Consider the following 26,186-nt stretch of genomic DNA (forward strand, 5'->3'; position numbering starts at 1 on the left):
GAAACATTTTCTAAATGTGACAGAGGCCCACAGAGCTCTGAGTCACTGTACATGCTGTTCCTTCTCCCCTACAATGCTGTTCTCTCCTTTCAAAAGAAATGCAAATACTGAACTTCTAAGACTGGACTGAAGTGCTCCTTTCTCAGGAAGGCAGCTTAGTGCTGAGGGAAGAGCAGGAGTTATACAGACACTCAGGGGATTTGAACTTCGGGAACACCATCTCCAAGTGTCTAACGGGTATGACGTCTGTGTGGCCGGGTTGTGATGTGCATTAGCACAGACCATGTGGGTAAATGCTCCACGGAAGTGTTCCCATCAGTGGGACGTATATTGACTCCCAGTTAGTATTACACACACACACACACACACACACCAAACTCCCCATATTCCAACAGGCACTTCAACAATGAGGGCAGCTCACTTTAGAAGGAACAGGCCAGGCCAGTTCAAGAAAGCCAGCATGGAAATCCCCCTTGTGATGTACTTTAATTCAACTAGAGGGTGACCAGAGGAGCTGGCAAAGAACCCAGGTCATGTCACCCGAGATGAAGACATTTCGAGGCAATCGTGTAACTAGAAAGGGGCCAGCAGACCCATGAACTGACCTTACAAGAGTCTTTTCCACCAGGCATGTGGCCGCAGATCATCCCTTTCTTGACGACGTCGCTCAAAGTGGACATGGCGTGCTTCATGATAATGTTACAGTGATCACGGCCGATGATGTACTGGTCGGCCTTATGAAGAATCCCTGGAAAAGGAGCCATATCTACAAGCAGAGACCATCAGTAGCTTATCGACACATACAAAGACACAGAAAGTCCCCAAGCACCCATCTTCCCACTGGAAGAAAGCAGGGCAGTGGGTTCCCATTGGGCACAGGATGAAACTGACGTCGCACACTGCCATGAGGAGAAAGGAGCAAAACCAAGGCAGGAGACGAGAGGACCATTCAGAAGACGAGGCTTCATCAGGAGTCCATCTCTGACCTCGGCAATAGCAATATCAGCGGGGAGCTCTGTGAATCACTAAGGCATCTTTACTTTCCAGAGCAGGCCCAAAGACTCTAGGGCAGGTCGCACCTCCATGATACCAAATCCAGCCCCTCCCAGGGAAGCAAGCCCTACAGCCTCTGACTACCCTCCTCCCCAGAAGTACCAAGGCAGGTGCTTCCATTGAGGGCAACTCTGGCAGATACCTTATCGCCCCCCTACACTGAAATTCACAGCTGTAAATACCCCACAGCATCTGGATCTGTCCCCGGGGTGCCACAAAATTAATTCCCCAAAATAAGAGAAAAACTGCTTTCCTGTGGCATCAATTCTGACTGGCAATCCCAGGTGTGCAGAGAGAACTGGGCTCCCCAGGATGGTTCATGCTGTGTCCTCTAGGTAGCAAATCAACAGGCTTTTGTCCCCAGGCACATGAGTGGGTCTGACCTGTGAGCCTTTCAGTAATGGTTCAGTCCTTAAACACCTGCCCCACCCAAGGACTCCCACTTTAGGCACTCACTGCCATTAAGCTGATTCCAAATCACAGCGACCCTCCCCTCCAGGAGAGGAAAATTGGCCCTATAGATTTCCAACACTGTGACTCTTTACAGGAAGAGAAAGCCTCATCTTTCACCTGCGGAGTGGCTGGTGGTTTCAAACCGCTGACCTTGCAGTTAGCAGCTCAATGCACGACCCGCTATGTCAGCTGCACACAGTCCCCACAGAGCTTCTCCTGGCTGAACAGCTCCAGTTCCCCCCAAAAAAAGTGTCTCTTCCTAGTGACTGCCATCAAATATTCGTGTTGAAACAAGACCTCAGTCAAACAGGGAGCCATTGTCCTGACTGCTGATCCACCGCCCGCCTCCACCTGACCCTTCCTCCTGCTAGGGAGTGTGCTTCCCATTAGCCATCTTGGCTACCCCAGGGCACAAGGCTGCCCTCTGCCCCCTTCCCCCAGCACTGCCCCACGTTCGCCTCCTGCCTGACAAATCTCACCGCCTTCTCCCTGTCGGCCCCATCCAGTCACCCAGCACCTGGTCCCAGCTGCCACCTGGAAAGTCTCCTGTGGGATGCAGACCGGCTTGATGGTCGAGGTGAAATTCACAGGGTAGAGCAGATGGAGAAGGGCAATGTCATGCTGGATGTTGTTAGCCTTTGTGAACTCAGGGTGGACAACGATGTTTTTGACAGGGATGACTACAGTTGTGTTGATTGTATTATAGAAGCTCACATCTCCCATCTGGACCCTGTAGGTGTAACGTCTGTGGAAGAAAGGGCACCATCCTTGTAGGGACCCTGGGAAGCACCCTGGTGCTTCCCCCCCCTCCCCCCCCTCCCCGAGTTTCCGGTACCTCCCAAGCTCTCTCACATCCCAACTTCCCAAGACCCATCCTCCATCACTCTCAGACTTGGCTTGCTGGCCTACCTTCCTCCCACATGCCTAGCCAACCACTACTCCTGGGGGACCCTTCCCATTGTTATGGGTGTGCTTTCTGGTGCTGCTTGGCTTCCTCTTTTGCCAATTCGCCAGGACAATCGGGCTTAGGGGGTGTTTGAGCACAAGACCCGGCCCGGGCCTCTCACCTCTCCACTGCTCACCTGACAATACAGTGAGCCGCCGTCAGCACCCACTGATCGGTGATGAGCGAGCCTCCACAGACGTGTACGTCTTCAATCCTCAGGCTCACCTGCCAGGGCCACTCCCCATTTATAGCTTCCGCTCCTCCTATGATTTTGACGTCCATTTGGCCACACCCTGGGGCGAGAAGGGCAAGAAAGACTCCCTGAAACCGTCCCCGCTGAGCCCGGTGGCGTCTCCGAAAAGTTCCCACCCCAACACGTCTTGAACCGGCCGACTTCCCACAATGGAACCCCGGTCCCCTCAAACCCTGCCGGCAGGCCTGGGTGCCCCCCGCCCCCAGCCCCCCAGGCAGCGCTGGGTCCTGCTCTCAGTGACTCAAAGCTCTGCCCGGGCTGCCTACGCCGAGTCACCTGGAACGTTCCATGGCTGGGATCCAGAGACGCCGAAGGGTGGCAGATCATTGGCAGGCGGTGGATTCTGCAGACCCCCTGCGGGGGAAGGGTGGGGGGGCGACACCAACGTGCCCCGCGCCCCCTCAGCGCCCTCTGGGGCTTCGCTGAGCAGGGGCTGAGGGAGCGGGAGCAGGAGCAGAAGCAGGAGAGCCCACGGTCGGCTGAGGGGATCGCCCGGGGACGCCATGGGCACGGCCTTCTCGTGGCGCCCCCTGCCGGTCGCTCCGGCCCGGCGCGCCTTCTGGCCGGAAGCGGAGTGGGGGGGGCGTGGGCCGGGCACCGGAAATGGTTTCAACGGAGTCCGACAGAGAGCAGCCGGGACCTGGATGGGGTTGCTTTGACGTCTCTAGCCCGCGCAGCGTGAAGGGGCCCCAAAGATTTTTTTTTTTTTTTTAAGAACGAGGGGTTGGGCCTAAGAGAGGCTTCTGCCTGTCATGCAGGCCGGGCGCCTTTCTCGTTTTCCGTTTCTTTTTCATTTTCCCGGCTCCTTGCTTCTTCCAAAGCGGCCAATCCAGCCAGCCATCTCAGAGCCTGGCGTTCCCTCCGCGCCGGCTGTCCGTGCAGCCACACACGAAGCTCTTCCCCTAGGACGAACTTGACCGTGGCCAACGACTATTTTGAGAGTCTTGCCAGTCTTGTGTGTGCTACAGCATGAGTTTATAAACGACGGCCAATCCGATTTTTTTCACTTTCCCTTTTTAACAGTTTTATGAGCATTTCATCCACACGTCACACAATCCAGTAGTTCAGTCATAGCAAGAAGAATTAGTCCGTTGTCACCCTCTTCAATTATAGAGCAATTCCGTCGTCCTTGTTTTTTTTCCGCCCTGTAAATTCCGGCCAGAACCCTCTGGAAACTGTCAGGACGCAACATGGCCCTTTCAATTTAAGGGTGGCACTTAAAAGACAATCCAATGTTTCCACTCCTATCGGCTTACCTGGATCGGACCCCTGGGAAGAATGAAATTGGTTAAAGAGCCTTATGTTTGCTCTTTTCCTTCGGCGTGCCACCTTGATCCTGGTGTCGCCATGGGGCGCCGCCCTGCCCGGTGTTACCGGTATGGTAAGAGCAAGTCCTACGCAAAGTCCCGCTTCTGTGGAGGTGTTCCTGATGTGAAGATTCGCACCTTTGACCTGGACCGGAAGAAGGCAAAGGTGGATGAATGCCCACTGTGTGGCCACATGCTTTCGGATGAGTACCAGCAGCTCTGCTCTGAAGCCCTGGAGGCTGCCCGCTATTTGTGCTGACAGGTTCATGGTGAAAAGTTGTGGCCAAGATGCCCTTCCACAACCGAGTGCTGCTCCACCCCCTCCACGTCATCCGCATCCACAAGATGTGGTCGTGCGCAGGGGCTGACTGGCTCCAAACTGAGGTGCTTTGGGGAAACCTCAAGGCACGGTGGCTAGAGTCCACATTGACCAGGTTGTATGTCCATCCGCGCCTAGTTCAAAACAAGGAGTATGTGATGGAGGCCCTACGTAAGGCCAAGTTCAAGTTCCCTGGGCGCCAGAAGATCCGCATCAAGAAGTGGTTTAACGCTGATGAGTTTGAGGATATGATGGCTGAGAAGCGCTTCATCCCGGATGGCTGTGGAGTCAAATACATCCCAACCATGGCCCCTTGGACAAGTGGCTGCCCGGCGTTCATGAAGACCTTGGTAGCCCTGTGTTGTCTCACTTGTACCCACCAAATAAAAATTGAACTTCTTGATTCAAAGAAAAAAAGAGAGAGCCATATTTTTCCAAATTGGTCCCTCAAGGCAGGGCTTCATTCACCAGATATAGATTCCGTGGTGGGAGACTGTGATTGTTAAAGTTGTGTGGCAGCTTAACTGGACCATGGTTCTCACTGATTTGACACTTAGGATGGTCATCTCCCATGATGAGATCTGCTCTAAGCTGTCAATCAGCTGAAAAGAAATTTTTTAGGGTGTGGCCTGCTTCCCATATATATGAATGTTCTGGAAAAGCTCTTTTGCTTTTTGCTGGATCCTCCATCTGGCTTGTCACCTTCTGACTTCCAGTTCTTTGGGAGTGAGCAACTTGCCATCTTACCTGCTGATCTTGGTGGGGTTCATCAACCCCGGCAACTGTGTCTGTTAAGAGAAGCTTCTAGTCTGATGTCTGACCCACAGGCTTGACATTTGTAAGCCTCTGCAACTTGGGAGCCCTTTCCTCGAGATACATACCTGTGTGTATGTATGCAAGGAGGCTTTCAGGAGTCCATGGGGAAATTCCATTATCATTTGCTTCATTTTTCATGAAAATTTTAACCCCCTTCGTATATACATAGTACCTAGCCTCGCATTTGGTCCCAGGAATGGCTCGAGAGAAACAAAATTGTAAAGATGAGTTTTCTGAGCTGATTCTCAAGTCTGACTAGTTTTAAAGACACTGGTAACTCTGCCTCCACTAGTAAACAAGGCACTACTAATCCATGTCATGAGGTGGCAATATTAAACATCATGCCACAAACATCAAGGATTGGCAAGAAATGAGGCACTAACTCAGTGGTTCTCAACCTGTGGGTCGCGACCCCTTTTGGGGTCAAATGACCCTTTCACAGGGGTCTCCCAATTCATAACAGCAGCAAAATTACAGTTATGAAGTAGCAGCGAAAGTAATTGTATGGTTGGGGGTCACCACAACCTGAGGAATTGTATTAAAGAGTCTCGGCATTAGGGATACACTAAGTGATGACATGTTGGACACATTTATGCTATTCTGTTAGGATAAAAAGCATAGAGAAACAGGTTGGTAGGTCCTATGAGGAATCTTCACACGTTCATAGAAAAGAATTAGATAAGAAATTTAGGGGCCATGAGTTTATGTTAATGAGGGAAGAACAGCTCAGAAAAGGAGGGTAAGAATGGCTGTACAGCCTCGAGCTGTAAATAAAGTCACTGTGAAAGTGAGAATTGAATAAGCAAAATGAAGACGAATGTATGCGTTTGGATTATGGTGCTGGTGGAGAACATTGAGAGTACCAGGGACTGCCAAAAGGACAAACAAATCTGTCTTGGAAGAAGTATGGCCGAGTGCTCTTTAACTGTGCAACCTTGCACACTTTGGACACGTTGTCAGGAGAGACCTGTCCCTGGAGAAGGACGTCATGCGCGGTGAAGTGGCGGGGCAGCGGGAAAGAGGAAGGCCCTCAAGGAGGTGAGTTGCCACAGTGGCTGCACAGTGGATTCAAGCACAGGACAATTGTGAGGGGGACGCAGGGTTGGAAGCGACTCGGTGGCACCTAACGACAGTGATGTCCATGTACCTGCGACAGTCTGCTATTTACATAAGTCTCTTCCGGTTTCTTGTTGATGTGTTGCATAGTTTTCTTTATGTAAATCTTTCGTTTCTCCTGTTCGGTGTATTCCTAGTTATTTTATCTTTTGAGTGGTTATTGCAAATGATGTTGTTCTTTCTCTTTCCTTTTTGAAAATCCTCTTCTTTAATATATAAGAATCCAACTGATTTTTGTGTGCTGATCTTATAATCTACTACATTGCCAATTTTTTACTTTGTTCTACCAATTTTTTTATTGCCTCTTTGGGACTATGGTGATTTTTGTTTTGTTTTTATGGTGGATTACAGTGATATTTTTTCTAATACTGAATCACACTTGCATAGCTGGTATGAATCTCATTTGAATCATAATGTATTTTGTAATGTGTTTTTAATTCTGTTGGTAAATTTTTTGTTGAAAATATTGGCGTCTACATTCATGAGGTCTATTGGTCTATAATTTTCGATTGTGGTGATGTCTCTGCCTGACTTAGGCATCAGGGCCATACTTGCTTCATAAAATGAGTTTGGAAATATATTATCCTTTTCTATATTCTGAAATAGTGTGTGTAGGATTGGGGTCAACTTTTTCTCTAAATGATTGGTAGACTTCCCCAAGAAAGCCATCTGGTCCAGGATTTTTTTGATGGTGGGAGTGTTTGAATGACTAAATCTATTTCTTCTTGTCTTGTAGTCTGTTGAAGTTTTCTAGATCAATCTGTGTTGATTTATGTAGGTCGTATGTTGATTGACATTTGTCCTTCTAACTTCTCAAATGTGTTGGAATATAGCTTTTCATAACCTTGGGTGATTATCTTTGTATTCCTGTTGCGATGTCGCCTGTTTCATTTCTTCGCAAAGGGATTTGGTTTTGCCCCTTCTTTTCTGTGTGCCGGTTTGCCAGTGACATGTCAATTTTGTCAGCCTTCTTGAAGAGCCAACTTCACGTCTTGGTGATTTTTAATTTCTTTTTCTTTTCTGACTCATTTATTTCTGCTCTAATATGCTCCCCCACCCCCGCCCTCCTGTGGTGTCTGAGAGTTTGCTTTACTGGTGTCGTTCTAATTGTGGGTTTTTTGTGAAGGTGTTTATTTTCATTCTTCCTCTTTGATGTGTGCAATAACTTGCCCTTGGAGAACTGCCTTAGCTGCGCCCTGGAGACTTTGATATGTTGTATTTTGTGCTCATTTGTTTCAAGCATTTTTTAAATTAAGCTCTTTATTCCTTCAATTGCCCTGTGGTTTTTATGTACGGTGTTGTTCAATGTTATGTTATTGATTTTGGGTCCTTGCTGTCGATTATCCAAGGGCAAACAGAATGAAAACCATGCACAGTCCAGAAGGTGAAACCGAGGGCTGGAACCGCCTGAAACACCGCATGGGTGTCCATTCAAAGAGAATCCATAGCTTGAGAAACATATTTGGCAAAAATGGGTCAAATGAATAGCTAATCTAAAAATGGTACAGAAAATTTCAACAACTTAATAAGAAAAACACAAATAACCCAAATATTTTGGAATGGGCAGAGACATGAGTAGATGAGTCACTACAGATGGCATTCAGGCATCCAACAACCATATGAAGAAATGCTCATGATCATTCGCTTTAGGAGAAATGCAAGTAAAACTGATGAGCGACCACTTCACACCGACACTAATAGCAATGTCACTGAATTATATGTGTGGAAATGGTTGAATATGCGTTTTTTTTGCTTTATATATTTTTTCACTGAAGGGAAAAAAGCTATAGAATACCTGTTTGAGAAGTGTTTATTACGGATTGCATACTGTTACTAAATGTATGTTAATGTTTGTTTTTTAGTAGGGTTATAGGATTTTGGTTGCATGGGGAAATGTCCTTGTTCTTAGGAGACATTTGCTATTGTACTGGGGGAGTGAGTGTTCTCAGATCACATGGTTGAAAGAGAGAGAAGAGAGAGGACGCCCTAGTAGCACAATGATGAAGCACTTAGCTGTTGTGTTTTGTTTTCTAGAGAAACAAAACCAGTGACACTCATCTCTGTATAAGAAGGAATTTTATATCAAACAGAATTTATAACAAGAAAGCAGTCCCCACAGCCGCAGAGGAGACAAGTTCAGTTCAGCTCTTTTCCATGAATCTGATGCCAGCAAGGGACCCCCATCTCACAGACCTAGACCAATGAGGCAAGTGAGGCAGGAGGCACGAAGACTGCAAACCAGTAGGGACAAAGTCAATTGGACCCAAGGCAGGAAGAGTGGCACCTATCAACTGCTCCCTGGGTGGGCAGGCCACATGGGGGCACCCAACCTCAGGTGCAGAATCCAAGCAAATGCAAAGAAGGACAAAAGAGAAGCCAGATCTCCTCATCGTCTCTTTTAAAAAGGCCACATCCCCAAGATTTCATCAGGCTCTCATCTGATGAGAGGTTAGACGTCATGCCTGCCTTCCCACCAGTGCTGTCAATTTGACGCAAAGCCTAACCATCCAGCAGCGAAGTACAAAATCGGCCGTTTGAGTCTGCCAGCAGCTCCTCAAGAGAGAGAAATCCCAGTTCTCTGCTCGGTGAAGATGGTAGCCTTGGAAACTCTATGGGGCAGTTGCATCCTGTCCTTTGCAGTCACTGTGTGCTGGGACTGACCTAACAGCACACAGCACAACAACGTAAGTGAGACTATATGACATGCATAGTATATATTATTAGATCCCACTCCTGAAACGATGGCACTTATTCTCAAGTGCCCATGTATGTAAGTCTGGGTTGACTAGAGAAACAAATTCAGGGACACTCAAAAGTGTGTAAGAGAGAGCTTTATATCAAAAAGCAATTGTACATTGAGAAAAGATCCCAGCCCAGTCCAGATCAAGTCCATAAGTCCGATATTAGCCCATATGTCTGACACTAGTCAATAAATTAAACTCATGCAGCACATGCAATGATGCCGAATGCAGGAAAATCGTAGGCCGGTGGGCGAAAAGTCTTGTGGATCCCAAGCTGACAGAAGAATCTCAGTCCAAGTGCGGGTCTCCATGTAGCTCCTCAACAGGAAGGTGAAGCAGAGAGAAAGAGAGGAAGTTCCCAGGATCTGCAGGAGAAGGTTATGCCCACAGGAGGCATCTTCAGGATGTGACTTCATTGACAAGCTAGACTCCACCCCTCCACTTATTTATCAAGTTGACATGAAATTATGTTACTATCACACCATGGGATCTTCAGATAAATGAACCACAGTCATTCACAAAGAAAATCTACATGAAGTCCATAGATTAGAAATAGCCCCCCCCCCCAAAGAATTTACTTCAGAGGACAGCACTGAAGCTGCAGCTCAGGGAGAGGGACATGTCTGATCATACCACATGGGAACAAATGAAGGGGGAGGAAGAGAAAGTGGAGCACATGCTGGCCCATCAAGCCTTGAGGACGATATCCCCGCTCAGAACAGCCAATGCACAGAGAGAACCATATGACCGGCCCCACTATGAGATACCACATCCTTCACTGACCCATAGCCCTACAGGGGACAGCACTGGAGACACAGTGTGGGAATTGCGCCCGATCTGACCCCACCACACCAAGACAAAACACTTAAGGGCGTGCAACAGAACAGCAAGGGGAACAGAGGAAGTCCCAAGGGCGTACCAAAAATAGACTTTGGGGCTAGGGTGTGGCAGCACATCAAACTGGACTGGAAAATACTCCTAAAAGTCAAAAAACAGACCTGACCTATTTACAGGCTTTTCTTTTCTTGTCGTCATTGGCTTTTTGTTGTTGTTGTTTTCTTTTCTTTGCTCTGTCTTGTTTTTGTGCATATTATTATCTTTTCAGTTCTATCTAGATAAGACAGGCTGCATGAACAATCTGGAGGAGAAAACAACGGGACTAACAGTTCCAGGGGGACATGGGAGAGGGGGAGGTGGCGGAAAGGAAGTTGTGTTAACAAATCCAGGGACAAGAAAACAACAAGTGATCCAAAATCAGTGGCGAAAGGGTGTAAGAGACCTGGTAGGGCTTGATCAAGGGCAATGTAACCGAGAGGAAATTACTGAAACCCAAATGAAGGCTGAGCATGATAGTAGGACAAGAGGAAAGTAAAAGGAAATAGAGGAAAGAACTAGATGGCAAAGGGCATTCATAAGGATTTAATACAGGCATATACATATGTAAATATATTTACATATGAGGATGGGGAAATAGATCTATGTGAATATATTTAGAGGTTTAGTATCAAAGTAGCAGATGGACATTGGGCCTCCACTCAAGTACTCCCTCAATGCAAAAACACTTTGTTCTATTAAACTGGCATTCCATAATGCTCACCTTCCTGGCAGAATCGCTGAAGACAAATGGGTGCATAAGCAAATGTGATGAAGAAAGCTGATGGTGCCCCACTATCAAAAGATATAGCATCTGGGGTCTTAAAGGCTTGAAGATAAACAAGCAGCCATCTAGCTGAGAAGCAACAAAGCCCACATGGAAGAAGCACACCAGCCTGTGTGATCACGAGGTGTTGAAGGGATCAGGTGTCAGGCACCAAAGAACAAAAAATCATATTGTGAATGAGGGGGAATGCAGAGTGGGGACCTAAAGCCCATCTGTAGGCAACTGGACACCCCCTTATGGAAGGGTCACGGGGAGGAGATGAGGCAGTCATGGTGCAGTGTATCAATGATGAAACATACAACTTTCCTCTGGTTCTTAAATGCTTCCTCCCCGCCCTCCCCTGGTGACTATCCTGATCCCAATTCTACCTTACAAATCCAGCTAAACCAGAGGATGTACACTGGTACAGATAGGGACTGGAAACACAAGGAATCCAGGACAGATGATCCCTTCAGGACCAGTGCTGAGAGTGGCAGTACCAGGAGGGTGGAGGGAAGGTGAGGTAGAAAGGGGAAACCAATTACAGGGATCTACATATAACCTCCTCCCTGGGGGATGGACAACAGAAAAGTGGGTAAAGGAAGACGTCGGACAATGTAAGACATGAAAAATAATAATAATTTATAAATTATCAAGGGTTAATATGGGGGGCAGGGAGGGAGGGGAAAATGAAGAGCTGATACCAAGGGCTCAAGTAGAAAGCAAATGTTTTGAGAATGAGGATGGCAACAAATGTACAAATGTGCTTGACACAATGGTTGGATGTATGGATTGTGATAAGAGCTGTACGACCCCCTAAAAATGATTTTTTTAAAAAGAAATAGCTCAGTAAACCACCTCTGCCCATATGTCGTAAAAGTAGAAATGAATTGCAAAATCAAAAGCACAAAATGAATCCAGCACCTGAACGAATTTTCATTCTTCCTCAGATAATTTTGAAATCAAAGAGAGAATAAGAACCCAAATTTATAAAATCGACAAAAAAGCATGAAGATACTATACATCAGACTCTATTGAGATTAAAGTCACCCTCGTTGGAGAAAGCAGATCTAAATACTTTCTTAGGACATGAAGGAACAAATGCAGCTACGTGAATTAAACTCTAATTGAGAAGTTAGAAAAAGAACAATTAAATAGAAGCAAGGAAAGCAGATGGAAAAGATTAATAAAGCTGAGCATGGAAATTTAAAAATAGAGAAGCAGTAGAAAAACTAAATAAATGCATGAGCAGATTGCTCAAAGCGAAACAATAAAATGGATACATAGTAAGCTAATAGACCCAAGCAAAAGAAAGCACAAAATATAAATAAGAAATGATTCAAGAAAAAAAATTCTACCTACAAAAGAAACACTTTAAAAGTCACAAAGATATCTAAATAAAAGTCAGAGCGACTACTTTGCTCACCTTTATGCAAATAGATTTGAAACCCTGATGGGCAGAGAGTTTCCTGAGCTGACATTTGACCAACCTTGTCTCCAGATGAGAATCTAAACGCAAAAGATCAATGGCCGTGGAAGAAACTGGCAGATCAGCAAAGAGCGCCTCCCACTTCGCTGAAGCAAACCAAACACTAAAGCCCCAAGTTCTGCTATCACAGAGAAGGCCCACCAAATCCGCGTGGATTCGTAGAGTTGGACCCTGTGCCGTTTTTGAAAAGGAAACTGTTTCTAGCTGGTACCGCATGAGCAGCAAGATGTAGTAAGTTCTGAAAAGCGGAAACAACCCAGGGTCTGGGTGGAAAGTGCTAACAGAAAAGCTGCGAGAGGAGACCACTTATCGGCAACTGAGCTCGGGTGGAGTGCTTGAGAAGGGAGATGGGTCGGAGCCTGCCCCCCAACGCTCCGCCCAACCAAATGAAACCCACCGCCACCGATTCCCCTTCACGGTGGGTAGAACTGCCCCACGGGTCTTGGTCCAGGAGCCCCGGCAGCCCGCGGCTCCTTGTATGCCAAGGCTGCAAGCTTTCCAGTGGCCACAGGCACAGCCTCGGTCCCGTGCAGTGTGGTCCGACGTGTGTCCACGGTCAGACATGTTCTCTGGGCAGCTCAGCTGTCTCGGTCTCTTTAGGGTGCCTTCACAAACAAGGCCCAACCAGAACAGTGGCTCCCCGGAGCATCTGCTGAGCCAGTTCCATTCAAGGCAGAAAAGGCAGCCCAGAAGGTTATGGCGACTGCGTTTCCAGATGCCAATCAAGATGAGAGATGTTCTCAGAGGACACAGGGCAGTCACAGGGGCATATGATGGAGAAGGTTGAAGAAAATTGCATTGGGGAGAAAAGGTGCACTCTTTGACCCACCAGCCCCTCTGTAGAAGAATATGACAGGTGGCTCCCCTGAAGACCGTGGCCTTGGAAACCCGGCGTGGCAGTGCCATTGTGTCCTATAGAGAGAGTCACACGAATCGGACTCACGTGACGACAACCGGTTAATGAGGGGAGATGGAATCACCAGGGTGAGGCCACAGACTGGTTGAAGGAGGACAACGAGCAGGAGAGGGAGACCTGGTTCCTGCAGCAGACAAGGGCAGGGGATCCCCCCACCCCACCATTGGTGGCCCAGCCCTGGCCTGCTGTTCAGAAGGTGCATCCCTTTCCTCTCTAGAGTGATTCCAGATGTCCAGCTGAATCTGTCGTCCGGAGCGAATGAATTCTCCTGCGGGGCTGTGTTTTCACCTGAGGGCACCAGCTATGCCTGTACTGGCCTCACCCCCTGTCTTGCCGCTGCCCTGTAGTTGGCCTTGGGGCCTTAGGTGCTGGTCTCCCCATCCCCTAATTCCTCGGCCTGAAATGTCTGCAGGATGACTCCTTTCTTCCTTGTCTCCTTTGGGAAATCAAAGGAGATTATGTGCCATGGGTCTAGTATGATGCTTGCGGCCCTGTGGTTTAGCCAGTCTTCCAGAGTGGTCCATGGAAGAGTATGTATCTGTGTGATGGAGGTGAAGGGTGGGCAGTCCTACAAGAAGCCAACTTTAGTCAGGGGCAACAGGTGGGCAGTGTACAGCTTTCCCACAGTCTTGTCTGACCGCAGAATGTAAGTGACCAGTATGGGCCTCGCTGTCACTGCGGCATACAAGAAAATTGTATATGTCTATCTTCTTCTCAACAGACACTCTGACCAGGGGCTGGAGCTAAGAGCCCTCGTGGCCTGTCCCCAGCTCTCGCTCACCCTGTGGCCCAGGCAGCTGCTACCATGTGGGCTGCTGATGCCGGTCAGTTCTTGTTCTGGTGAACCCCTGCGGCCTGTCAAGGTTGCGACTCTTGAGCACTGGCCAAGTGGAAGTGGTTTGCAACTAGGTTTCTGGGCTTTCGCAGGGAAGCATGAGTCTATCACTGACTTATACCAGGTTCATGCACCTGTTAGCAGTGAAGACCAGAAAGTCAGGAGCCGGTCCTGTGTCTGAACTACCTAGCATTAAGTGGCAACGTGTGTATTCTAGAGCAAAACTTCCCGCTGCAGATGCTCAGAGGAGAGCAATTTGTGGGGATCCAGGAAAGGCTGACATTCAAGAACAAAGTTATTCACGTCCAAAAGCTTCTAGAAGACCAGTGAAGATTTTTCTGGAGGATCATTAAGGAATGAAATAAAAAATGTAAGCCTTTCAATCTAGCAAGTGGTCTTGGAAGAATGTGCCTGGAAAAAAGCTATTCTTGGGGGACTACAAGGGCAGGGACACCTGGGTCCACAGCCCTGTGGCTTGTGAGAAGGGAAAACTGAAAATGACTCAAAGGTCTTAAGGCAAGATAGCACGCTATGGGGATCGGAAAACTGCGACTCTTTCGGGTCACACGTACGTGTGGCTCTGAAAAAATAACTGAAAAATGTTAAAGGATATTAGTCAGAAGATAGTGACTTCATTTGCTTGTAAAAATATATTTATGGCTCTCGGATATTTTTTAAATTGCTGTGAGGGACAGGATTGGCTCTTCCATCTCAAACGTTTGCCGGCCCCTGGCATAGTGTGACACACAGACTAATGATCCCCCCAATATGCTCATGCCCTGTCCCCCAAACCTCTGGATGTGTCGCCGTCTATAGCCAAAGGGACTTTGCAGATGTGACGCAGGGTCTTGAGAAGGGAGGTATCCTAGAGGAAGCAGACGGGCCCAGTCTAATCACAAGAGTCCTTACAAGTGAACTGTCGTCAGAGAGAGCTGGGACTACAAAAGAAGACGTGACTTTGCTGGCTTTGAAGATGGAAGAGGGGACTCAAGCCAAGGAATGAAGGTGACCTCTAGAAGCTAGAAAATGCAAGAAAACAGATTATCTTATAGAACCTCCAGAAAAAGAAGAAAAAAAAATCAGTCCTGTGGGCACCTTGATTTTTAGCCCTGTACAGTGCATTGTGGATTTGTGGGCTACAGAATGATGTGAGAATTGGTGGCTGTTGTTTCCAGCCACCACCCATCTGTCAGTTCATCCAACTGTGGCGGCTTGTAGGTTGCTGTGATGGCAGAGGCCGTACCACTGGTATTTCCAGTGCCAGCAGGGCCCCCCACAGTCGCCAGAAGAAGGAACAACTGCTGAAGGACAGTCTGAACAGTCCTGAGAAGTGAGTGTGGTGAGGCTTTGTCTCACACCTTGGGACGCATCAGCAGAAGGGACCAATCCCTGAAGAACATCATGGGTGGTCATGTGCAGGGTGAGGGGGAAAAAAGAAGACCCTTAATGAGGGAAGTGACTCCGTGCCTGCAACCACGGCATCCGCCATAGCAACGGTCGTGAGGAGGCCGCAGGACCAAGCAGTGCTTGATTCTGTTACACACGGGGTGGTCGCCATGAGTCCGAACCAGCTCGACAGCCTCACACAGCCCCACACGTGTGCGACCATGTGTGGTCACAGTCGCTCCAGAAGATGAGCATGTGCCTCTGGACTGAGGAAAAGGCTAAAGCCGTTAGAAAGATCCAGGAGAGTCACGTGAAATGGCATGATCTCAGAGGCACCAGGTAAGTACAACGTGCAGAATGCAGCGCAGCCACTCGGTTGACAGAGAAAGTTCCTGCTGTCTGCCTGTCTCTCTGCGAGTTCACATGCAGCGGACCAACGGGGGCTTGATGTGTCAGGTGGCTGCTGCCCAGTAGAGATGCCTCCTCTCTGCAACGACTCATCTCCTTTAGGCGCCTGCAGATCCCTGCATGGCCCTGCACACCTGTAGAAGCCACCTACTTTCCCTGATGTAGAGACCGTCCTTGTTTTCATACTTGAGGCTATAACTATTGGGTCAGACATGTTGTGTTAGTCTGGGTAGACTAGAGAAAAACAAATTCAGAGAGACACTCATTTGTGTATAAGAAAAAGCAATGGAATATTGAGAAAACGTCCCAGCCCAGTCCAGATCGAGTCTGACATTAACCCATATGTCGGATGCCAAGCTAGAAAGTCCTCTTCAGACTTATGAAACGCGTGCACTGATGCCAAATGCAGGACGATCACAGGCCAGTGGGTGGGAGGTCTTGTGGATCCAGTGGCGTTGTAAGCATCCCAGCACTGGCAGGGGTCTCCACGTGGCTCCTCCAGCTCAGGTGCTAGCTTAGCTCCATGAGTCTTGTCAGCTGCAGTGTCTCCCAGGGAGTGAGTATGTACCCCACCTCCAATGAGATATTATATCTCCTCAGCACCTCCAAAAGAGGTCATCAAGCTGCCACCCTATTGACAGGCTAAACTCCACCCCTTCAGCCCTAAGCTTCCCGTTGACAACAGATTAGGTAACTGCCACACATATCCATCCAGTGAGATGTGGGAAAAGGTTGACAGGAGCCTCAGGAGAAGAGGCCTCCTCGCAAAAGCACCCCCATCTCCAGAGTCCCCCTGAGAGTGAATGGATGTAGATGGGCTCCCTGGGGGGAGGTAGGGCCTCCCCATGGCCCATTAGAGACAGGCTGTATCTTGAGCATTCCCGACAGCAGATCCCGGTGATGGTGGTGTTCGGTGCCACGGAGTTGGTTCTGACTCATGGGGATGCAACACACAACAGAAAGAAACGCTGCCCGGCCCTGTGTCATCCTCACCATTGTGGCTTTGTTTGAAGCCATTGTTGCAGACACTGCCAGCCCATCTGGTCTGCAGTCTTCCTCTTGTTTTCTGTCCCCTCTCCAGGGGCTGGTCATTCCTAATCACATGCCCAAAGGATGGTGAGACTTTTCAGGTGCCATAGAAGGAGCAAAAGAGAAACCTCCTGAGGCCAGGCCTCCACAAACACCATCCGCCAGACCAGTGCTCTTTCCTCATAGCAGAGCGTCTCCTGAGGGACACCGGCATCCCTGCCCCTGCCCTTTGTGGGAGCCTCTACCCCTCTGCACTCCCACACCAATGGTCGGGCCAACCAGGGACCAGCAAAGGTACACACCTCTAACCAGACTCTTTGAGTTCTGAAGCACTCCATCTGTAGTTACACAATTCCATGTCAACTTGATAAAAGAGTAAAGGGGTGGAGTCTAGCCTTTCAATCGGGGCACAGCCTGATGATCCCTCCTTGTGGGTGTGGCCTTCCCTTTTGGGGGGGTGATATTTTCTTTTTTTTTAATCATTTTATTGGGGGCTCATACAACTCTTATCACAATCCATACATACATCAATTGTATAAAGCACATTTGTACATTTGTTACCCTCATCATTCTCAAAACATTTGTTCGCCACGTAAGCCCCTGACATCAGCTCCTCATTTTCCCCCTCCCTCCCCACTCCCCTCTCCCTCATGAACCCTTGATAATTCATAAATTATTATTTTGTCATATCTTACATTGTCTGACGTCTCCCTTCACCCACTTTTCTGTTGTCTGTCCCCCAGGGAGGAGGTTATATGTAGTAGATCCCTGTAATCGATTCCCCCTATCTGCCCCACCCTCCCAGTATTGCCACTCTCACCACTGGTCCTGAAGGGATCATATGTCCTGGATTCCCCGTGCTTCCTGTTCCTATCTGTACCAGTGTACATCCTCTGGTCTAGCCAGATTTGTAAGGTAGAATTGGGATCATGATAGTGGGGAGGGGAGGAAGCATTTAGGAACTAGAGGAAAGTTGTATGTTTCATCATTGTTACACTGCACCCTGACTGGCTCGTGTCCTCCGCACGACCCTTCCATAGGGGGTGTCCAGTTGCCTACAGATGGGCTTTGGGTCCCCACTCCACACTCCCCCTCATTCATAATGATATGATTTTTTTTGTTCTTTGATGCCTGATCTGGGCGTGGCCTTCTCATGAGAATTCTGAGAACATCCTCTCTTCCTCCCTGGGAGGGAGGACACACTCTCTCTGCTCCACCTTCCTGTTGAGGAGCCACACTCAGAGAGCTGGAGGAGCATCACGCAGTGCTGAGATGCTTCCACCACCACTGGATCCACAAGACTTCCGCCCACCGGCCTGTGATCTTCCTGCATCCAGTATCATTGCATGTACTGCATGAATCTGAAGAGGAATTTATGGACTGGTATCAGACATATGGGCTATTTATCGGACTTATGGATTCGACCTGGACTGGGATGGGATGTTTTCTCAATATACAATTGCTCTTTGATATGAAGCTCTCTCTTACATACATATGAGGGCCTCTGGATTTGTTTCTCGGGTCAACCTAGTCTAACACACCATCTATGAGGGGAAATTTGGCACAGCAAATAACTTAGTATGGTCCCTCTAGTCATATTCTTTATAGCACCCTTCATATGACTAGGTCAAAGCCAAGTCAAGCAAACCCACTGCCACGGTGTCGATCCAGAACCACTAACCTAGAGGCACCTGGCAGTCGGCTTCTTAAAGGTAACCGTCATCGAGGACTCTGTGGGGTACAGTTCCCCTCTCACATAATCAGCCAATGGCAAAGAGACAGGAAAATGTTCCCAACACATGCCTTGACGGAATCCTAAGCCCAGCACTGTGAAGCCTGAGAGAGCGGTGACTCGGCGGGACCGCCTGGTGCTGGAGGATCCTCTACCAGTTTCCCATTTGGCCAGGGCACTACCCTCCCGCTCTTCGATTACTCCTTTTCATGGAAATGATTTGGATTTTCCTTCTCTGACAGGTTTCTGCCGTATCTGGGTTCCAGTTCTCTCTGCTCTTCGGCTCATGCTAATAATTTAGAATAGAGCTACCCTAATGAGAAGGATGGGGTGCTTGCGCGGGGCTAGCAGAGCACGTGTTTCCTAGCATGAAACTGAACGCAATGCCCTTCTGTGAAAAACCACCTGTACCTTTCAGACCTTTTGAGAATGGGCCAGAGTGGATCTCTACTCAGCTCTTCTTCCTCAGTGAGGCCTTCCCAGGACACCCTCTCTAATCCTGTGCGACCATCGCCCTCCCCGTCCTCACCCTCCTGGTCCCTTTTGTCATCCCCACCTTTGTGACTGCAGTGCTTTACACTCCTGGTACACGACGTAGTCAGCTCCTGTATTGAGTGCATCTTCTCACCTGACAACGTAAACTCTGCCGGCAGGATTGCTGCCTGCCGTGGGCCTGGCTCTGTTCGGTATGTCTTGAACATAGGAGGTGGAGAAACAACGAATGGATAGGCGTGGCGTGAAGACGGAAAGTGTCAATACAAGCAAGTGCTATGTGCAGTGCCGGGCACTGCTGGATTAGTCACCGGTATTGTTTGTCTTGTTACTTTCAGGAGTGGCCCCAAGCCTCGGCAAAGTGCAGATGAACAAAATCTTCCAGCCACCAGATCTGCCCGCTGGCTGCCCCCCTCCTCTCCCTGTTTCCCTGCTCCTTCTGTGGCTCCTGGTCTTGGCCCTTGCTCCTGACCCTGCATTCCCGCTTCTGGCTCTGAGTCTTTGTCTCTCAGTTACAGATGAGAAGTTACCGATTGGACTTCTGGATCCATTCTGATGGGCCCAGAGGCTCTCACTCCTCAGGTACCTGGGGCAAAGGCCCCACTCACTGCCCAAGATGCCTTGGTTAGATGACCGCATTCTAGTGCCCCTCCGTTCTGTTCCCACCCATCACTTTCACTTGTCCACGCCTCCACTTCCTGAGACTTCAAGCTGCCCCTGGCTGTGGACCATTCCCTGACACCCATCCAGCTCCTGTGCCCACAGGCCCCTGTGCGGACTCCTCACTGAGCACTGTCATTCTGCCAGGACACCATCTGTCTGTCACACACACACAGTCCCCCAAGCCTTTCCTTGACCTACCTGCCCCCTGCCCCTGCCTCCAGAAGCTAAAGACCTGAGCAGATGCCTCAGTCCCAAGATCCCCTTTCTCTTAGCCTCTGGAAATGACTTCTTCCAGCAGACCTACTCTCTCAGCCCTGGCTCTGCCCACAACTGGCCGCGCTACAGCCCCCTCCTACAGGGGAGGGAATGGGAGGTGTGAGGTTTAGCGTGGGGCAGGGTCGCAGAGCAAGGAAGGCGTGGAGTGGGACTTGAACTCGGGCTCTAGGCCAGACTCAAGAGGCAGCGTGCTGTCTCCCGGGTCCAGAGTACCCAGCACAGCACGTGGATGGGCGGACGCACAGGTTTGCGGATGAGCCAGCACTCTGAACAGGGACTGGGAACCAGAACTCCCCCTGAGCTACCCCACTTCTCGGCAAGGCCTGGGTGTCAGGAGCGCACAGGAGCTGGCTCCCGCCCCTTGGCCCACCGCCAACCGTCATTCCCCCCTCCCCCCCTCCCTGAGGTCAGCAGCGGCCGGCGATTTCGGGGAAATACCAGCGCCTTATTAAAAACAGACGGCCAGGCCCCTGCTGCTTTCCCAGTAGAAACTGGGGTGTTTGTTCCAAGAGGAGTTAAGAGTGGGCGGGGCGCTGCCTGGGCCACTGAGGCGGGAGGCTTGGGCCGTGGAGGTGACCTCGGTGGGTCTGGGTGTCCTGGGGCCGCTGCGGAAGGGGCAGGGGTGGGGCGGGGGTGGGGGGAGGCAGGCTTTGGCAAGGGGCGCAGTCTGTGTGCGAAGCAGGCCCTGGGCCCAGGGAGTGGACATGTCCGCAGGAGGAGGAGGAGGCAGAGCCTCCAGGAGCCGGCATAGTCAAGGAATGTCACCTGGCCTGGAAGCCACCAGAAGGCAGAGCGAGCAGCCTCCACGCGGGTCCCCCCTCCCCAGCTCCCGCTGGCGCTCAGGCTATGGGGCGATCCTCCGCTCGGTGGGCAGCCCCTTCTCCTCGGGAACCTGTCCCTGCGCCCGCGCCCTGCAGGGGCGCGAGCGAGCCGCGCCCCCCGCGCCGCGCGCCGGGCATCTGGAGCCAGTTAGGCTGGGGCCCGGCGGCGCGGCGGCGTGAGCTCATCGGGGGGCCGGCCCGCTGAGGTCTCCCCGCCCGCCCAGCGACCGGGACGCAGGAGCGCCGCGCGCCGGGGGAGCAGCGACTCCCTTCCTTCCGGGATGTGGGTGCCAGTGGGAGGGGCTGGCGGGCGTCCGTGTGTGTTGGGGTGTCGCTGGCGGGTCGCCCTGCCCCGGAAGCGGGGCCACCCGCTGCCCGGGAGCGTCGCGCGCTGCTGGTCTCCGCGCGCCTTGCCGGGAAGTGCGGCGGCGCGCGCCCGGCCCACGGGCTCCCCACGCCTTCAGCCCCGGGGTGCGGAGAAGAAGAAAGGAAGGGGAGGGCTAACGGGGTTCCCAAGGCCCAGCGGGGTCTCCCTAGCACAACCTGAGGCCCGCCTTGCGCCCTACAGGTCAGTGCCTGGGCCAGCGCCCCCTCCCCCCACGTAGACTCTTCTCTTGGGCACTGCCCACTCGCCGCCCCCACCCCAAGCCCTCCTTCCCATCAGGATACTAGCTCACAGGGACCCATAAGAGAGACAGACACACACCTAGATAAAGACACACTCCCGGGCACGCGGGGCGGGGCAGGGGCAGAAAGCTCTCCTATTGGCGAAAATCCAAGTGGGGAAGGCCAGTAGGCAGGTTGCAAGGTGCTGGCGAAGGCTATAGAAGCGGCCTCGGTCTGACCCTCCCACGCCCTCCCCACTGAAGCCCCTGCCCTAGGCTGCCCCTTCCCGAAATGGTCCTGAGGGTGCAGTCCAAAGTGTGACCAGTCTCAGAGGTCCCCCGACTGCAGAAGCGGGGGGTGGGGTGGAGGTGGGGGTGCACATCATGGAGTGGGGACCTGGGAGTCGGCATCAAGCTGGTACTCAGTTCAGGGTGATGCTGTCGTCCCAGCTCTGGGGGAGTAACCCCAGCTGTCCTGGAGACCACCCAGCACCTGCCAGCCTTTCTGCCTGGACTCCAACAGCTGTCACTCTCACACACACACACACACACACACGTCTCCTCTCACACACTCTGGCTCCCAGTTGAGCATTCAAAGACCCTGCCTACAGGCGAGGTACCAGAGTCTGTGAGCCTCCCGTACCAGCTCTTGCGCTGGGAGCTAAAGCACGGTTTGCTGGCTGCTGGTGGGGCGGGAAATTGTAAAGGATAGGGACAACCGGAGACCATCCCCTCCCAAGACTCTGGGGCAAGCTGGCTGAGGGTGTTTGGTTTTGTTGGGATTTTTTTTAACTGGAATGACTCTGGTTTGCATAACCAGAGCTTCCAAATTACTTAGCAAAACAAGTTTGCTTTTTAATTAACATGTGCTTGAAAAACAATGGTTTTAATTAAAGTGGGTGGGGGAGAGAAGGCTTGGTGGGGGAGAATAGTTCAAGGAGCTCCAAGTTCAGTCAGACTTCTGAAACAAAGTGGGAGATTTGCCCTCAGCCAGCACAGTCTCGGGGGCTAGACTCCTCCCGGTGCCCCAAGATCACTCCCATCTGCCTCCAGCCCCCTGGCTGTGAACTGGCCTCTTTTGCTGACCACTGGGTGACTCAATTCCCCTCTGTTCCCCGGGTCCCTGTGGGACAAGAAGGAGCCAAACTCACTGCCATTGGGTCGATTCCAACTCACAGCACGCCTACAGAACAGAGTAGAACTGCCCTTATGGGTGGCCAAGGCTGTAACTATTACAGGAGTAATAGGGAGCTCATCTTCCTCCCTCGGAATGGCTGTGGTTTCGAACTGCTGACCTTGCGGCGCGCAACCACTATGCCACCTTCTCAAAAGAGGTGGTCTTTTTCAGAGCACGGTCTTTGGGGATAGATGAGTGGGGGTCCGCCAGACAGAGAAGGGGGAGGGAGCATCAGAAGCAAAGCCCCATGAGTGGGGGCCTCGCTGGGGGGACTGGGGAGTTTACTGGGATGGGGTGGGTAGAGGTGGGTGGAGGTGGGAGCAGTTGTCCTTGAAACCAGAGGTGGAGGGTAACCAGATCCCAGTGGACTGGAGGGTGAAGGAACAAGGCAAGTCAAGCCCCAGAGAGATATGGGGTGAGACTGAGCTGGGGGGTGGGGACACTTGGGGAATGTGGGTGGAAGGGAGGGTGACACCAGAGAAGGCAATGAAGGAGTGACTCTCCAGAGAATGAAAGCCAGAGTGTCCTGGACCCAATGGCTTCCTCTTCAGGGGGTGCCGAGCGCCCCTGCAGGTCCATCATTCCAGCAGGGGGCAGCGTTGGCCGCCATCATCCCTTGTGCAGGAGGCAAATGGGGGGCAGTATTCTCCCCACAACTCCCAGTCTCTCCCTTGACTTTGGGGTCTAGAGATGGGCTCCACTTTGTCCTCTATTTTCCCCTCCTTCCCCAAAATGTCCCTAAGTGGGTGCTGGAGACCAAAAAGGCTTCCCTGATGATGGGGTGCCCATGTGGGAACAGTCCAGAGGAATTGGCGCTAGATGTTCAACTCAGCTCAGCCAAGCCTCTGCGCCTTCATCTGTAAAATGGGGCAACATTGCCCTCTCCCCAACACCTGAGACTGCAGGGGCTGGCATTCCCCTCTTCTCTCCACCCCACCCCAACCCCATGCCACAGACCCCAGAAGAAACCAGCCAGGCTGCCCTGCCCGAAGACAGTTCCACCTCACAGCTCCTGAACGGGGGCTGCATGGGGACTAGACTGAGTGTCTGTTTTACCCACTGCGGTTCCGCCAGCGGCTGTGCCCAGTCGGAGCTCATCCCATGCTTGTGGAAGGCGGAGAATGAGGGGGTGGTCCCTCAGAGCCACCACACCGGTTCCCCCTTCTGACCTTTCAGGGCCAGTGTCAGATCAGAGGTCAGCTCGGGGTCAGAGGTCAGCATGGGAGTGGGACTGGGCCCCTATCCCCTCTCGGTAGAGATACAAGAGAGATGAGAGGACGCCCCAGGGAAGGGAGGCTCCGCCTAGGACCCTGTTTCTCATTAGGGACCTTCTTGCTTCCCCCACATGAAACGTGCCTCCCTGTACTTAATTCATTACGCCCCGCCGGGTGGGAGGCCCAGCGGGTGGGGGTTATTTTTTCCCCTGAGCTCAGACATTCCTTGGCTTATTAGTCTCCACATTTAAAAGCAGCTGTTGCATCCCCTGGCCGCCCCCAGCCTGAAGCACAGGGTCCAGGAAGGACCTCCCTAGGGCTGAGGACACCTGCAGCTCCCACACCTCCAGCTCAACACAAGAAGGGAGCTGAGGCCAAGAGATGGGGGAGAGGGGCCAAGGGGGGGCTCCCAGGCAACCCATAGGGTCTGCACCTGAACATTCCCTCAACCCATGACCAGACCCCCAGTGAGTGTCCAGCTGCTCCTCTGTGATGTTGCTTTTCCTGTCTGCATTCACTCCTCTGGTCCACCACACCCCACCACACCCACACACACCATTGGCTTCAGGGGCCCCACTGTAACTGAAAGCCCGTCAGCGCCCCTCTATGGCTCCTGAAATTCGCTGCCCAGATGACTCCCTGTCAGCCAAGGCCCAGGAGCCAGCCCTGGCTTGGTCGATCCTAGAACAGGTGCTAGAATAAACACTGAGGGTCTCAGCGCTCTTTTCCCAAAAGAAAAGCCTGCTGCTGTGGGGTGGCTTCTGCCTCCCGGTGAGCCACGTGTCAGAGCGGCCCGAGCCCCACAGTTGGCTTCCCTGGAATCACTGCACAGACAGGTCTCTGGGCCTTTCTCCCAGGGGGCCTTGGGTGGGCTGTCACCTTTTGATTAGTCATCATATGTGCCACCCAGGGGCCCCTTGCCCTGCTCAGGAACCTGGTAAACTGAGCCTCCACAGGGCTCGGGGCAGTGGTCTTAGGGGGGGGCAAGGCCATTCCAGGAAAGCAGCAGGGTGGGTCAGCCTTGGGGACCACTAAGGGCCGGGCAGGGCAGGCGCAGATCTGGGGCCCAGGAGTGGAGGGCTGGAGATGTCTCGGAGAGACTTCTGCACCTTGGAGAGTTGACTCCCCTTCCTAGTGCAGCTGCCACGATGAGGAGTGAGCTCCCCGTTGCTAAAGGTGTCCAAGTGGACAGCAGCTCAGTGATCCAACACTTGCCCTAGAGAAGCGGTTGACCCAGATAGCAGAGGTCCCTTCCTGCCCAACTCTTAGGTCAGAGTCCAGGAGTGTTAGGCCGGGTTGACTAGAGAAAAGAATTCAGGGACATTGCTATGTGTGAGAGAACTTTTTATCAAGAAGTACCTACGCATCAATAAAACATCCCAGCCCAGTCCAGATCAAGTCCATAAGTTTGATAAGTGGCCCTTAAGTCTGATATTAGCCCATGAATTCCTCTTCAGACTCACGCAGCACATGCAATGAGGCCGAATGCAGGAAGATCACAGGTCGGTGGGTGAAAAGCCTTTTGCGTCCAGTGGCAGTGGACACACCACCAGGGTTCTGGCTGCCCGCAGCGTGGCTCCACAGAAAGACGAGGCAGAGAGAGAGCAGGTCCCAACTCCAGGGAGCCATTTATCTCCTTCGTGCCCCAAATGAGGTCGTCAAGCTGCGACCTGATTGACAGGCTAAACCCCACCCCTTCACTCTTAATACCCTCAAATTGACAGGGGATTATGTAAACTACCAGACCAGGCCTGGTGGGCACCATATTCTATCCAGAGGAACAGGAGTCAGGGTCGCAGGCCAGGGCACAAAGACAGGAGGCCTGGGAGCTGGGCCCAGCCCAGAGCAGGACCTGCCCAGGGTTTGGCCACAGAGTCCTGGCACCTTGCAAAGTGTAGGTGTGGCCTCCTTGCGTCCTGATGGGTCAAGTGAGAGCTGACCGGGGCTCTACACTATGAGTGGGCATGGGGGGTGGGGGGTGGAGCACGCAGGTCAGGGACTCTGCCTAGGGGAGGGATTCTAACACCAGTGGAAACAGGGGCAGGAGCCCAGGTGAGGCAGGCAGCCTGGAGATGCTGGGGACTAATTGAGACCCCAGCTAAGCCTGTAACTAGGCACAACCACTCAGGGCAGGGGGCTGAGGTGCCCAGAAAGGTAGGCATTGTCCTGTGATGTAGCCCAGGGAAGGTGGGGGACTGGGGTTGTTCTCACCATGCCCAGCAAGCCTGGCACCTAGGCCCGCCCACCCTTCCAGCTACCTTCTGGGCTGCATGGAAGCTGAGCTCCCAGGGCAGGCAAAAGTGACCAGCTGGCCTTTAGAGTGCCCCCCCTCTCCAGGAACGGAGTTGTCTCCACCTGGGGTCGTGAGATTTGGGTGTGTCGTCCTCTAGGGCACCCCAGGCCTAGAGTCCTCCCCACTCAGATCTCAAAAGCCTGGGCTGCAGCTGGCTCCCCTTCCCGGGCCCTGGACCCTGAACACCCTGTCCTCGTCTTCTTCTCA

The 26,186-nt window shown here is 51.7% G+C and overlaps 1 pseudogene; it reads left to right on the plus strand.

Moving 5' to 3' along the window:
• The first annotated feature begins 4,052 nt into the window (after positions 1-4,052).
• On the plus strand, positions 4,053-20,870 carry LOC142446164 (large ribosomal subunit protein uL16-like; annotated as a pseudogene).
• The last annotated feature ends 5,316 nt before the right edge of the window (positions 20,871-26,186 follow it).

The sequence above is a fragment of the Tenrec ecaudatus genome, chromosome 4, assembly GCF_050624435.1.
Source record: "Tenrec ecaudatus isolate mTenEca1 chromosome 4, mTenEca1.hap1, whole genome shotgun sequence".
Classification (NCBI taxonomy): Eukaryota; Metazoa; Chordata; class Mammalia; order Afrosoricida; family Tenrecidae; genus Tenrec; species Tenrec ecaudatus.